Source organism: Chrysochloris asiatica, unplaced genomic scaffold (genome assembly GCF_000296735.1).
Source record: "Chrysochloris asiatica unplaced genomic scaffold, ChrAsi1.0 scaffold00052, whole genome shotgun sequence".
NCBI classification, from domain to species: Eukaryota; Metazoa; Chordata; class Mammalia; order Afrosoricida; family Chrysochloridae; genus Chrysochloris; species Chrysochloris asiatica.
Genome location: NW_006408570.1, coordinates 2,366,662 through 2,377,675, shown reverse-complemented (window position 1 = coordinate 2,377,675; position 11,014 = coordinate 2,366,662).

Here is an 11,014-nt window from a genome sequence, read left to right as displayed (position 1 = left end):
CTTTGCAGTCTGGCGCATTAACTCACTGCACCACACCAGGACTCCTAGAAATCCTTACAGGGTTGCTATTAGTCAGAACTGACTTGATGGTACTTAACAACGATAACAACTCACAAGTGAATCGTATCATCCTATCAGCATCTTCTCTCACCTAGACCCATTTAAAAAAGAGTTGTTTGTTGGGAGTTACTAAACTGTGGGTAAAAGAGGCATATGAAGTAATTCACTGCCCTGTACCTTTCTCTTTTCCCCAAGTCTTTGTCTGTTGGTAAGTGCCATGGAGTCGCTTTTGATTCATAGTGACCCTGTATAGGGTTTCCAAGGAGCAGCTGGTGAGCTTCAACTGCCGACCCTGTGGTTCAAAAGGGCTTTGCGGTCCGGTGTTTTATCCTACAGTGCCATTCCAGGACTCCATATATTAACATTCATATTGTTGATGTTGGTAAGTACCCTCGAGTCAGTTCTGACTCGTAGTGATCTTGTAGAGTCCAATAAGCGGCTGGTGAGTTTGAATCTCTGACCTTGAGGTTCAAACTGACCTGGAGGTAGAGCTTATCCTACAGCACCATACCAGGACTCATTTCCAACCTTTCTTATCAAAGGTTTAGCTAGTTCATTCGTTTCTGCTTTGTTCAAGTGGCTACTTTTCATTTTGTTGTTCATTTCTAATTTTATTTAATTATTTTTTGACTTCTATCTTTATTATTTCCCTTTTTCTACTTCCTTGGGTTTGCCCCATTGTTCTGTTTTCAACTTCTTGAAATGAATTCTCTGTTCATTAATTTAAATTTTTCTCAGTTTCTAATAAATGCATTTAGGGCTAAACATTTCTCTCTAGGTACAGCTTGATAACTTTTGATATGCCAAGATCTTACCATTGTTCAGTTATGATTATATTATGATTTTCTCATTAACTCAAAGTATTTAGCAGTGGGGTATTTTTGCTTGTTTGTTTCCAAATATATGGGGCTTTGTTTCAGGGCCCTCTTTTAATACTTTATTTTGAATTTTATTGTGTGGCAGTGAGAACATGTGGTCTGTATCATACTGAGTCTTTTGACTTTTTATAAGACTTCCTTTGACATGCAGTTCAAGGTTAAATATTGTAAATGGCCCTTATATACTGGAAAGGAATGTAATTTTTAAAAATTTATTGAGTGCAAAATACTACATGACTCTATTACATCAAATGTTCCATCATTTTATTATTCAAATGGTTTTATTCAAATCTTCTATAATAACAATTTTTGACTGTGTGGTCTATTAATTTCTGAGTGGCCCCCTTTTATTGTAGATTTGTCAATTTCATTTAATACTGTCAGAGTCTGTGTTGTCAGCTGTATACACGGCATTGTTGTTATATCATTTTAATGGATATATCTTTATAAGACTAGGAAATGTTTTGTTTCTGTAAAATTAATGTTTTCTGATGTTAATTAATATTTCACCGGTCCCCTTGTGGGGACTAATGTACGTATTGTGCTTGTATATTTTGCATAACTTTATTTCCAGTCTTTCTCTTTCAATTTTAGATGTTTCTTTTATAAATAGATGGATAATATAGAAAAAAAGTTAATATTGAATTGTCCTTTAATAAGGCTTAAAGCATCTCTATTCATTTACCATGAATGTCAGTATATTTGAACTCACTCCTGCAATATCATTTTCATTTCTCTTTACCATGTTTTTTCTTTGCATTTTTATATCTCCTCCATTCCTGTTTTTTGCTGAATTGAATTTTTGTTCTTTTATTTTTACTCCACATGTTTGGGATTGATGCATTCTAATTTATATTCTTTTAGTGATTAATCTTATTTGAGAGTTTATCATGGAGGTATTCTCACAAGTCCTCTTCCCTATGGAGTGATTTTCTAGATTCCTTAGCTCCTTCTCCACAGGTTTCCGAGTTATGAGTCAGGATTGCATAAACAACTTTGTCTAGGGGGTCTTATCTATGTATAAGGAGTAGTTCTAGACTTCATGACCATCCAAGGAACAGGGCAGGAGCTTATTTTCTGTCTTGTATTGTCTCTATATTTTCCAGACACATCCCTAGGTGGTTGAGTAGAATCAATCCAACCTCCCTTTTTGGTTCACACAGGAACCCAGCCTTGGCATAGCAATTTTATTTCCAATGACCTATGCCTCTTCCTGGAGTCTTGGTGTGGTGCTGTGGATTAATGTGCTGGGCTATAAAGTCAGTTTGAACCACAAGGTAGTCAGTTCAAGCTCACCAGCCACTCCTTGGAAACCTTATACAGTGTCACTGTGGGTCAGAGTTGTATCAGCGGCACTCAGTGACAATAGCAATAATGACAACAATGTCTCTTCCTAGTTTCTACTGCACTTCAGCTCCTGATCCCCACTTTGGCTTTCTTCGTTCTTTAGTCTCTTCAATGCAATTAAATGACTATATTCTAAATGAATAAATATATCTGTCATTTCTATATGCCGGGTTGGGGGAATCTGGACATGATGTGTTTGCCATCTTGTCCTAAAAGTCCCTTATAAATAATTCATATTCATCCTCTATTCACCTGTTGAGATTGTTAGGTTCCAAAAACCACGGTGCTATGTGAAGACAGGCATTATGCAAGAATGTACAATAACCATATCAGATAGAAAAAATGGAGGATGGCTACACCATTATAGAACTGCCAAATTACATCATTGAAAAATTATGACCCAGCCCAGGTGACAAATACCCTGAACCATCACAGCCAGTGGTACTCTCACCTTGCTCCTTGGTGTTCATTGCTGCCAGACATGTTGTTAATGTGAGAAATAGTCAGGTAGTAGATTTTTAACTATTGTTTATAAATATGAAATGTCAGATAATGGGATAATCAGTAAGCGAGGGGAAGATGTATAAATGAAGCAGCAGCTAAATAACTGACATGTATTGGAACACTTTATGGTCAAGTCTCCCTCTGGGAAGCTTTCTTCTAAGAAGGAGGAAACCTCTTCTCTTCTCGTAGCCCTAAACGCTACACCTTCTTCTTTTATTCTGTACTTTCCCTGGTCTTTCTGAACTCTAGAACTGAACAGGACCATCCCCATCACCCTTTACTCGCATCCACAATGGCATGTATGAGGAAGACTGACAGCTTCTCCTGCAACACCCACAAGTAGTTTGAGGGTCAAAAAAGGCAACAAAACAATGCAATAGCAGAAACAAAAGAGTGATGACAGAGATGGATAGGGATAAAACTAAGGAAGAGCTCTTCCCAGGACTGGTTTCTGAAGTGTTCTGGACACTGTACAAAAGTGCCCGAATGTTTGCCTGAGGTAGCACTGAGCTGGTTCCAGAACTGCTGCTGGAGGACACCCAGGCACTAGAACCTTCTTCCTGACTGTGAACTTTGGTACTAGGGTGCTCAGTGATTGTGTACTTCAGCTGACCAGGCCCATGGAGCTTTACCCAGTCCCCTGCACATTTCCCCAAGCTACTTTTTGCTTTTTTGAGTACAGAAAATTCACTGACTGCTTGTTGAGGCTCACAAGAGTCTCTCTGTTTCTCACCCATTCAGTACAGTAAGCTAATATTAAACATCATTCATTAAGCACTAATATATGCCATGTCACCCTTCTATAGATATTACTGGCTATACTGACACTATCACTATTTCACAGATTCAGAACATGAGATTTACAGATTTACATCCTGTGCCCAAGTGCACACACCTGCTACATGGCAGTGTTGGGAATCGAACCTAGGTCTGATCTCAAAGACTGGACTGCTTTCTCTTATATTCTTCTACTGACTGAAACAACAGGAGTCAGATGTGATGCCAACTTCCAAGCTAAGCTTCAAATTATTCATCTTCACTATTGAAAAAGAGTTAAATGCCAGTAAGACTCAGTTGCTTCAAATTAATTCTGACTCATGAGGACCACATGTGTGTCAGAGTAGAACTGTGTGCCATAGTGCTTTCAATGGTTGATTTCTCAGAAATAGATCTCTAAATCTTTCTTCTAAGCTACTTCTGGGTGAACTTGAACCTCTAACCTTTATGATTAGCAACCTCACATATTACCTGCCTGTACCACTCAGGAGCCCTAAGGATTAGATGGAACTCTACAATCTACTGTTTATCCCAGGAAATGGTACAGGACTCCATGGGTCTTCTAGAAGAGACTGAGTATATCGCATTAGCAGGATGATAAGATGTTTCATACAGCTTTGTTGGAGAGTGAGGGAGGTGGGGAGGAGGGAAGGTGGTTCTGGAGAATTTAGAAGAGATGATCAAGTGAAGAATTAGTAAAAGATAACCCTGACTAGAGGGAAAAGGGAAATGGTAGAAAGATGTTTGGGGGTACTTCCACTCACCAATTCTACATCTTTCATTCAAGGAGAAAGCTTCTCTATCTACTCCTCCCCACTTCCACCCTACTTCCACAGATGACTTTTCTGAGGACTGACTTCCAGGATCTCTCCTAGTTCACACTCAGCCTCAGAATTATCTTTAGTCAGAAGAGGCTGTTTTTCAATCTCACTGTTTTCCCTCTAGCTGTCTTTTAGAATTTTGGGGTAGGTCGAGTAGAGAAAGCTCTGTAATGCTGGAGGAGTAGAGGAAATAATCCATGAGAAGGATTAATATCTAGTTCTGCACAGAGCTCAGACTTATTTACTGGAGGCTCCTGCCATTGTCTGTGCAACCCAAACCCTGGTGCAGCAATGTTTTGTTCCCAGGGCTCAGACCCACCAAGAACCCTATGTACTATGCACTGCTCACAGGGCCCATTGGGGGACAATGAGTCTATTCTAGGGGTATGGTCTACTAGTGCATACCCCAGGCTTGTCTGCCAAAATGCCCATCTGGAACTGCTTTGAGAGCCAACCCCTCTTAAGGCTGAGCTCCCACTTGTCTTGTCCGGTGCCTGGGCAGCTCCAGGCTCCAGCCTGGGACTAGGCTGTGGGAGAAAAGACTTCCTTGACACAGCCCTCATTTGGTCTCAGATTGTCCAGCTGACCCTCCTGTAGTCTAAAATCTCTAGTGACTCAGGGACAAGCCTTGTCTCTCATGGACCCATTTCTTCCTATCCTGCTTGGCTTTTCTGACACATGATGGCAGAATTTATAAAAGTGGCCTCCCTGTCCGTATTTTTGCAGAACACTCCCACATCCATCTATAAAAATTCCTCCGTCCCAGAAGGGAGAGTATCAGTCAGGAAGGAATAAATTGTTTTGTAGTAACAGTCATATCTCTGTAGCTTAAAACAGTAAGAGTTTATTCCTCATTCATGCTTCATGTACCTTATGGGTTGACTGGAGGCCTACTCCATGTGGTCCTGATATAGGGTGCAGGTTGATGAAGCAGTTACTTTGGAACATGGCTGGGTGCTGTAACAGTTGGAAATATCACTGGAGGGACAGTAATAAATGTTCCATCCTGGGAGTGGGACACATCACATGGCTCTCCAACCATAAGGGGTCAGAAAGTGTGTTCAGAAAGCGAAAAGCTAGAAACATAAACCACAGAATCTACAATTTGGCCAAGCAAGGGCACATTTCTAGAATGGTGAAGGACTGGTGTTTCAAGTGGGTGGTCAGAGACCATCTAGTACCTGGGGAGATTTAGTCTCCACTCACCACTTCATTTCATACTTATTGAGTTTGGGACTAGATTGTCCTGTTTTATTTAATTAATTCATTAATTTTAATAAAAGGATTGTTGTTTATTATTAACACATGGTATTGGATTTTTCCAACTTCTGTACTCTTTTCTTCGTAAGTATACAATTCCCTTTCATCCCCTTTCAGTTCATGTTCTCACTGCATTACTCTTTGAAAGATAAGCCTGTGTTGGTTAGGGTTTTATGTTAACTTGGCTGGGCCAGGATTCTTAGTGGTTTAGCAGTTAAGACATTGTAATCCCCCATGATGTGATCTGATGTGATCAGTCCTGATCTGATGTAATTAACCTATATGTTGTAAATCCTCACTTCTGTGATATTAGTGAGGTCAGATGAAATCTACAGGATTAGATTGTATCTGGAGTCAGTCTCTCTTGAGATATAAAAGAGATTAAATGGGGAAGCAGAGCTCAGAGGGACCCACTATCACCAAGAGCGAAGAGCTGGGAGTTGAGGCATCCTTTGGACCTGGATTCCTGTACTATGAAGCTCCTAGGTCCAGGGATGCATGGAGATCTCCAAGGAATTTTGAGCTTATGGATGCTGAAAGGAGACAAGAGCCTTTCCCCAGAGCTAACAAAAAGAGAAAACCTTCCCCTGGTGCTGGCATTCTGAATTTGGACATCTTGCCCCCTAAACTGTTTGTTAAAGCCATCCACTTGTGGTATTTTTGGTACAGCAGCATTCAATAACTAAGAAAGGGCCCGTCATTTAACACCAATCTGCAAAGCTAACTATACCAATCTTCCATGACCACACTCTGTTATTATGGAAGGAATTTCCTGCTCTCAACAAAGATTCATTTCTCTATTTGTGTTAAGAGTCTCATCCAGGGCCAACTGATTGTACCTCATTTCAGTCTGTATGTCAGGTACCCCTGGAGTTGTATAGTGCACAGGCTACATGGCAGTAGATAGTGGTCCTGTCTCCCATCTCGTTTTACCTTTTCTAGGCTGTCTCTGTGTTAGCTTTTTGCTCTTTCTATATTTTCCATTATACTCCTCTCTGCTAACTCCCAACATATTTACCATTGCATTCTTTAGAAAAATCCTTCCCTTAAAATTACACCCTCTTTCAGATGCCACTTTATTTCTATCTTCCTTGTCTCAGACTGGGTTCTTTTGAAATGCAAAACCAGTAAAGCTTATATCTGTACATATAAAGAGAAGTTTATATCAAGGAAATGTCTCACACAATTGTAGAGGTGGATGAGTCCCAAGCCTATGGGTCAGATGAACCAAGAACTGACAGGTCAGGTGGCAAGCATGCAGGTTACACAGTAAGAGGACAGGTTGATGACAACTCCTAGGATCAGCAGGCAATAGAGCAGGCCATTGGCTTAAGTCCAGATGATGAGCCAGATGTAGAATCCAGACCTAGTGGAAAGCAAGCAAATTTTTCCTGAGTGTTCAATATATTGGAAGCAGTCCACACCCCTGAGGAAACTTACTTTCAGTTGATTGACTGCTCACAGCAGGTCTCAGCATGGAATTGATAATATTATATTAGATATCATTATGGGGCATTAGTAAGTCTTAACTGCCAAACCACTATGAATCCTTGCCCAGTCAAGTTGACACAAAACCTTCACTATTACAATCCAACCCTATTCAACTTGGCACCTGTGTATATCTTCTTGAACTCTACATAATTTCTAAAGAAAGACACTTATAAAGTCATACTTACACCTAACCTGATACAACTAACACAACTAACTTCATTTGCATTTTATTTTTATAAGTGAACAAAACAAAGATATTTGATGCCCATGAACAAGGAAAAAACACTCATTTTAACAACTCGTCACAAGGCAGTAGCTGGTATTTAAAACTACCTTCTTTTGCCACTCACTTTATATTCTCTTTGGCATGGCTTTTATCATGGTGGGCTGACCCAAGCCTTCATTTATGAAGGGTCTCTCTGGGTCATTAGCAGTCATGTCAAAATTGGGTTGTTATAGTTTAGCTCTGACTTTAAACACAGGCAGGGCACAGTAGTACTAAGCAACATCCTAAGGCATCTCCTGGATTCCAAACATAGTCTTCTTTACTTACACTGTTGTTGCTAAGTGCCTTTGAGTCAGTGCTGATCTATAGTGACCCTGTATAGGGTTTCCAAGGAGCAACTGGTGAGCGTGAACTGCCTACCTTGCAGTTCAAATGGCTTTGTAGTCTGGCGCATTAACCCACAGCGCCACATCAGGACTTAAATTATGTAATAGCAATTCAGTTTGCCCTTGGAAATCAGGATCAATCACACCATGCCATATAGTAACTCCCTTCCTTGCCTCTTGATCCAGAGATGTGAGGAGTCCAGAGTGGTCAGGGGACATTCTTAACTTTCAGTTAAATGAAATAAGTGTTGTGTCTCCACGTGGGAGTATTCCTTCCATTGAAATGAAAACATCCAGATGTAAAGAGCATAGATTTACAGAGACAGGAAAAAGGTTTTGTGAGTGGGTCACTCCCATTTCCACCCCTTGATTCCTGGACTCATGAATCTTCGTTATTGGAAAAAGAGTACTACATATTAGAAGCTGGGTTAGAGCACATACAGCTTCTTAGAGAACATTGTCCCAACCCTACAAGGTATTGCCACCTAGATGGCTCCATGATTATGCCTTTGTTGTTGTTGTTGTTAGGTGCCATTGAGTTGGTACCAACCTATAGCGACCTTATGCACAGCAGAACGAAACAGTGCCTGATCCTGGGCCAACCTCACTACTGTTGCCACTCTTGAATCCATTGATGCTGCCACTTGGCCAGTCCATTTCATTGAGGGTCTTCCTCTTTTTCTTTGACCCTCCACCTTACCAAACATGACATCCTTCTCCAGTGACTGGCCCCTCCTGACAATATGTCCAAAGTATGAGAGATGAAGACCATTAATTGTTCTACCAAGTCAGCTGCTTCAGGTTGATGAGAAACATGGTAATGCCAGTGAAGTCCACAAGCATAGACCCAATTGCCACACACATTTCTTATGAATCAGGTCCCTTGATCTGACATGATACTGTGTGGGATACCATGATGATGGGTGAAGCATTCTATGTCTGTGAATGGTAATTTTGGCATAAGCGTTGTGTGCAGGGAGTACACATCTGTATCCCAAATAAGTGCCTATTCCAGTACAAACAAAATGTTGTCCTTTCTATGATAGAAATTGTCCAATGTTATCAATCTGCCACCAGGTTGTTGACTGATCTTCCAGAGGTATGGTCCCATATTGTGGACTCAGTATTAGTTTCTGCTGCTAGAAGATTGGGCAGTCAGAAGTGGCTGTAGCCAAGTCAGCCTTGGTGAACAGAAGGTCAAGCTGCTAAACCCTTACATTGCCTCCATCTCTGCCACCATGACACCTGTTCGTGAGCCCATTGGGCAATGAGAGGAGTAACTGAAGAAAGAGGGTGATTAGTTTCCACAGAACATGTTATTCTATCCACTTGATTTTTAAAACCCTTTCTGCTGAGGTAACTCTTTGGTGAGCATTCATATAAGAAACAAATATCTTCACTTTTTTGACTTGTTTAGAGAGATCTATCCACATGCCTTTTCCCCACACCTCCTTGTCACCAATTTTCCAATCATGTTCCTTCCAAGCCTCTGATTTTCTAGCAAAACCGTTGGCCATAGCCTATGAACCAGTATACAGTAATGCATCAGACCATTTCTCCTTCCAAGTAAAATGAACAATAAAGGTACTTCTTGAAGTTCTGCCCAGTGGAAGGATTGCTCTTCACCATTGTCCTTCAGGAAAGCCACAGAAAGGGGCAGTAGTGCTGCTGCTGTCCACTTTCAAATTGTGCCAACATATTGTGCAGATCCATCTGTAAATCAAGCGCAAGTTTTCTTTTCCTCAGTTCACTGATCAAAAGGAACTCTCTATGAGGCCATAGGTGCAGACTAGGAGAGTAAAAGTAATTTTGCAGTAGAAACCATGTGCATTTGGGCCACTTCCTTATGCAGCTTTCTTATGCCTTCAGATTTTATTCAAGCTCAGTCTTTTACATACCATTTCCACTTAATTATTGAATGCTGCTGTGTACATCCAATGTTGTGACTCTGGAGGTTAGACAACACCCAGTTTATGATGGGCAGCTCTGGTTGCATGGTAACTTGGTGGCCCATAGTTAAGCATTCAGTGTCTCCTAAGGCTCAGAAAGAAGCCAAAAGCTATTTATCAAAAGAAGAGGAGTTAACTACGGAGGACAGCAGGTCTTTGGTTCAAAATTCTCAGGGTCTGCACTGTGATTCATCATTAGGGCCCTGCCAAACTTCATCTCTGTATGTATGCCACTGACACTTTAAACACCATTGGATCCACTGGATCATGCTTGAATCTGTTAAAGATGCTTTTCTTGTTCAGGGCCCCACTCAAAACTTAGCAGCTTTTTGAGTCACGTGATAAGTAGGCAGGAGTAGCATACCCAAATGAAGGATATGTTGCCTCAAAAATCCAAAGAGGCCCACCAGGCATTGTGCTTCCTTTTTAGTTGTGGGAGGGGCCTGAGGCAATAACTTATACTAAATTTAGAAATATCTGTACATGCTCCATAGCATTGGTGATGCTTTGAAACTGTAATTGAGAAATTTCACTGAGAGGGAAGAACCTGAATTTTTGTCAGATTAATTTCCCACCCTCTAACACAGGAGTCCTGGTGTGGTGCTGTGAATTAATGCACCAGATTGCAAAGCCGTTTGAACTGCAAGGTCGGTGGTTTAAGCTCACCAGCTGCTCTTTGGAACCCTAGGTCAGGATCCACTTGATGGCACTTAAGAACAACAGTGTACAGATGTTTTACCAATAAGTCTAGACTAATTGTTACTTCCTACTAGGTCTAATCAGTTTATGTCCTCAATGCAATGGACCGGTTTGATATCTTGTGGAAGGAAATGGCAGTCAAGGTCCTTGAGAAATAAATTATCACTTAGTGTTGGAGAGCTAATATACCCTTCAGGTAGGACAGTGCAAGTGTACTGTTGGACTTGTCAAATGAAGACAAACTGCTTCTGGTGATGCTTTGAAACTGTAATTGAGAAAAAGATATTTGAAACTGTAATTGAGAAAAGGATACCTGGTATAAGGAGATATACCACTTTACTCCAGTAATAAAAGCACAGTTGGAACAACAGCTCCAGTTGGAGTCACCACCTGGTTATATTTATGATAATCCACTGTCATTCTCCAAGACCCATTCTTTTATTTTTTCAAATTTTTTAAAGGTTTTTATTGTGGATTGAGTGAAAGTTTAAAGGGTATATCATCAGTTTTACAATCAACAAATCATACACCTTGTTTCATTACAATGATTTTAATCCCCTCCACGTACCATCGGTTAACAGTATTTCTTTCTATTCACTTTAGCTTTTTTTTTTTT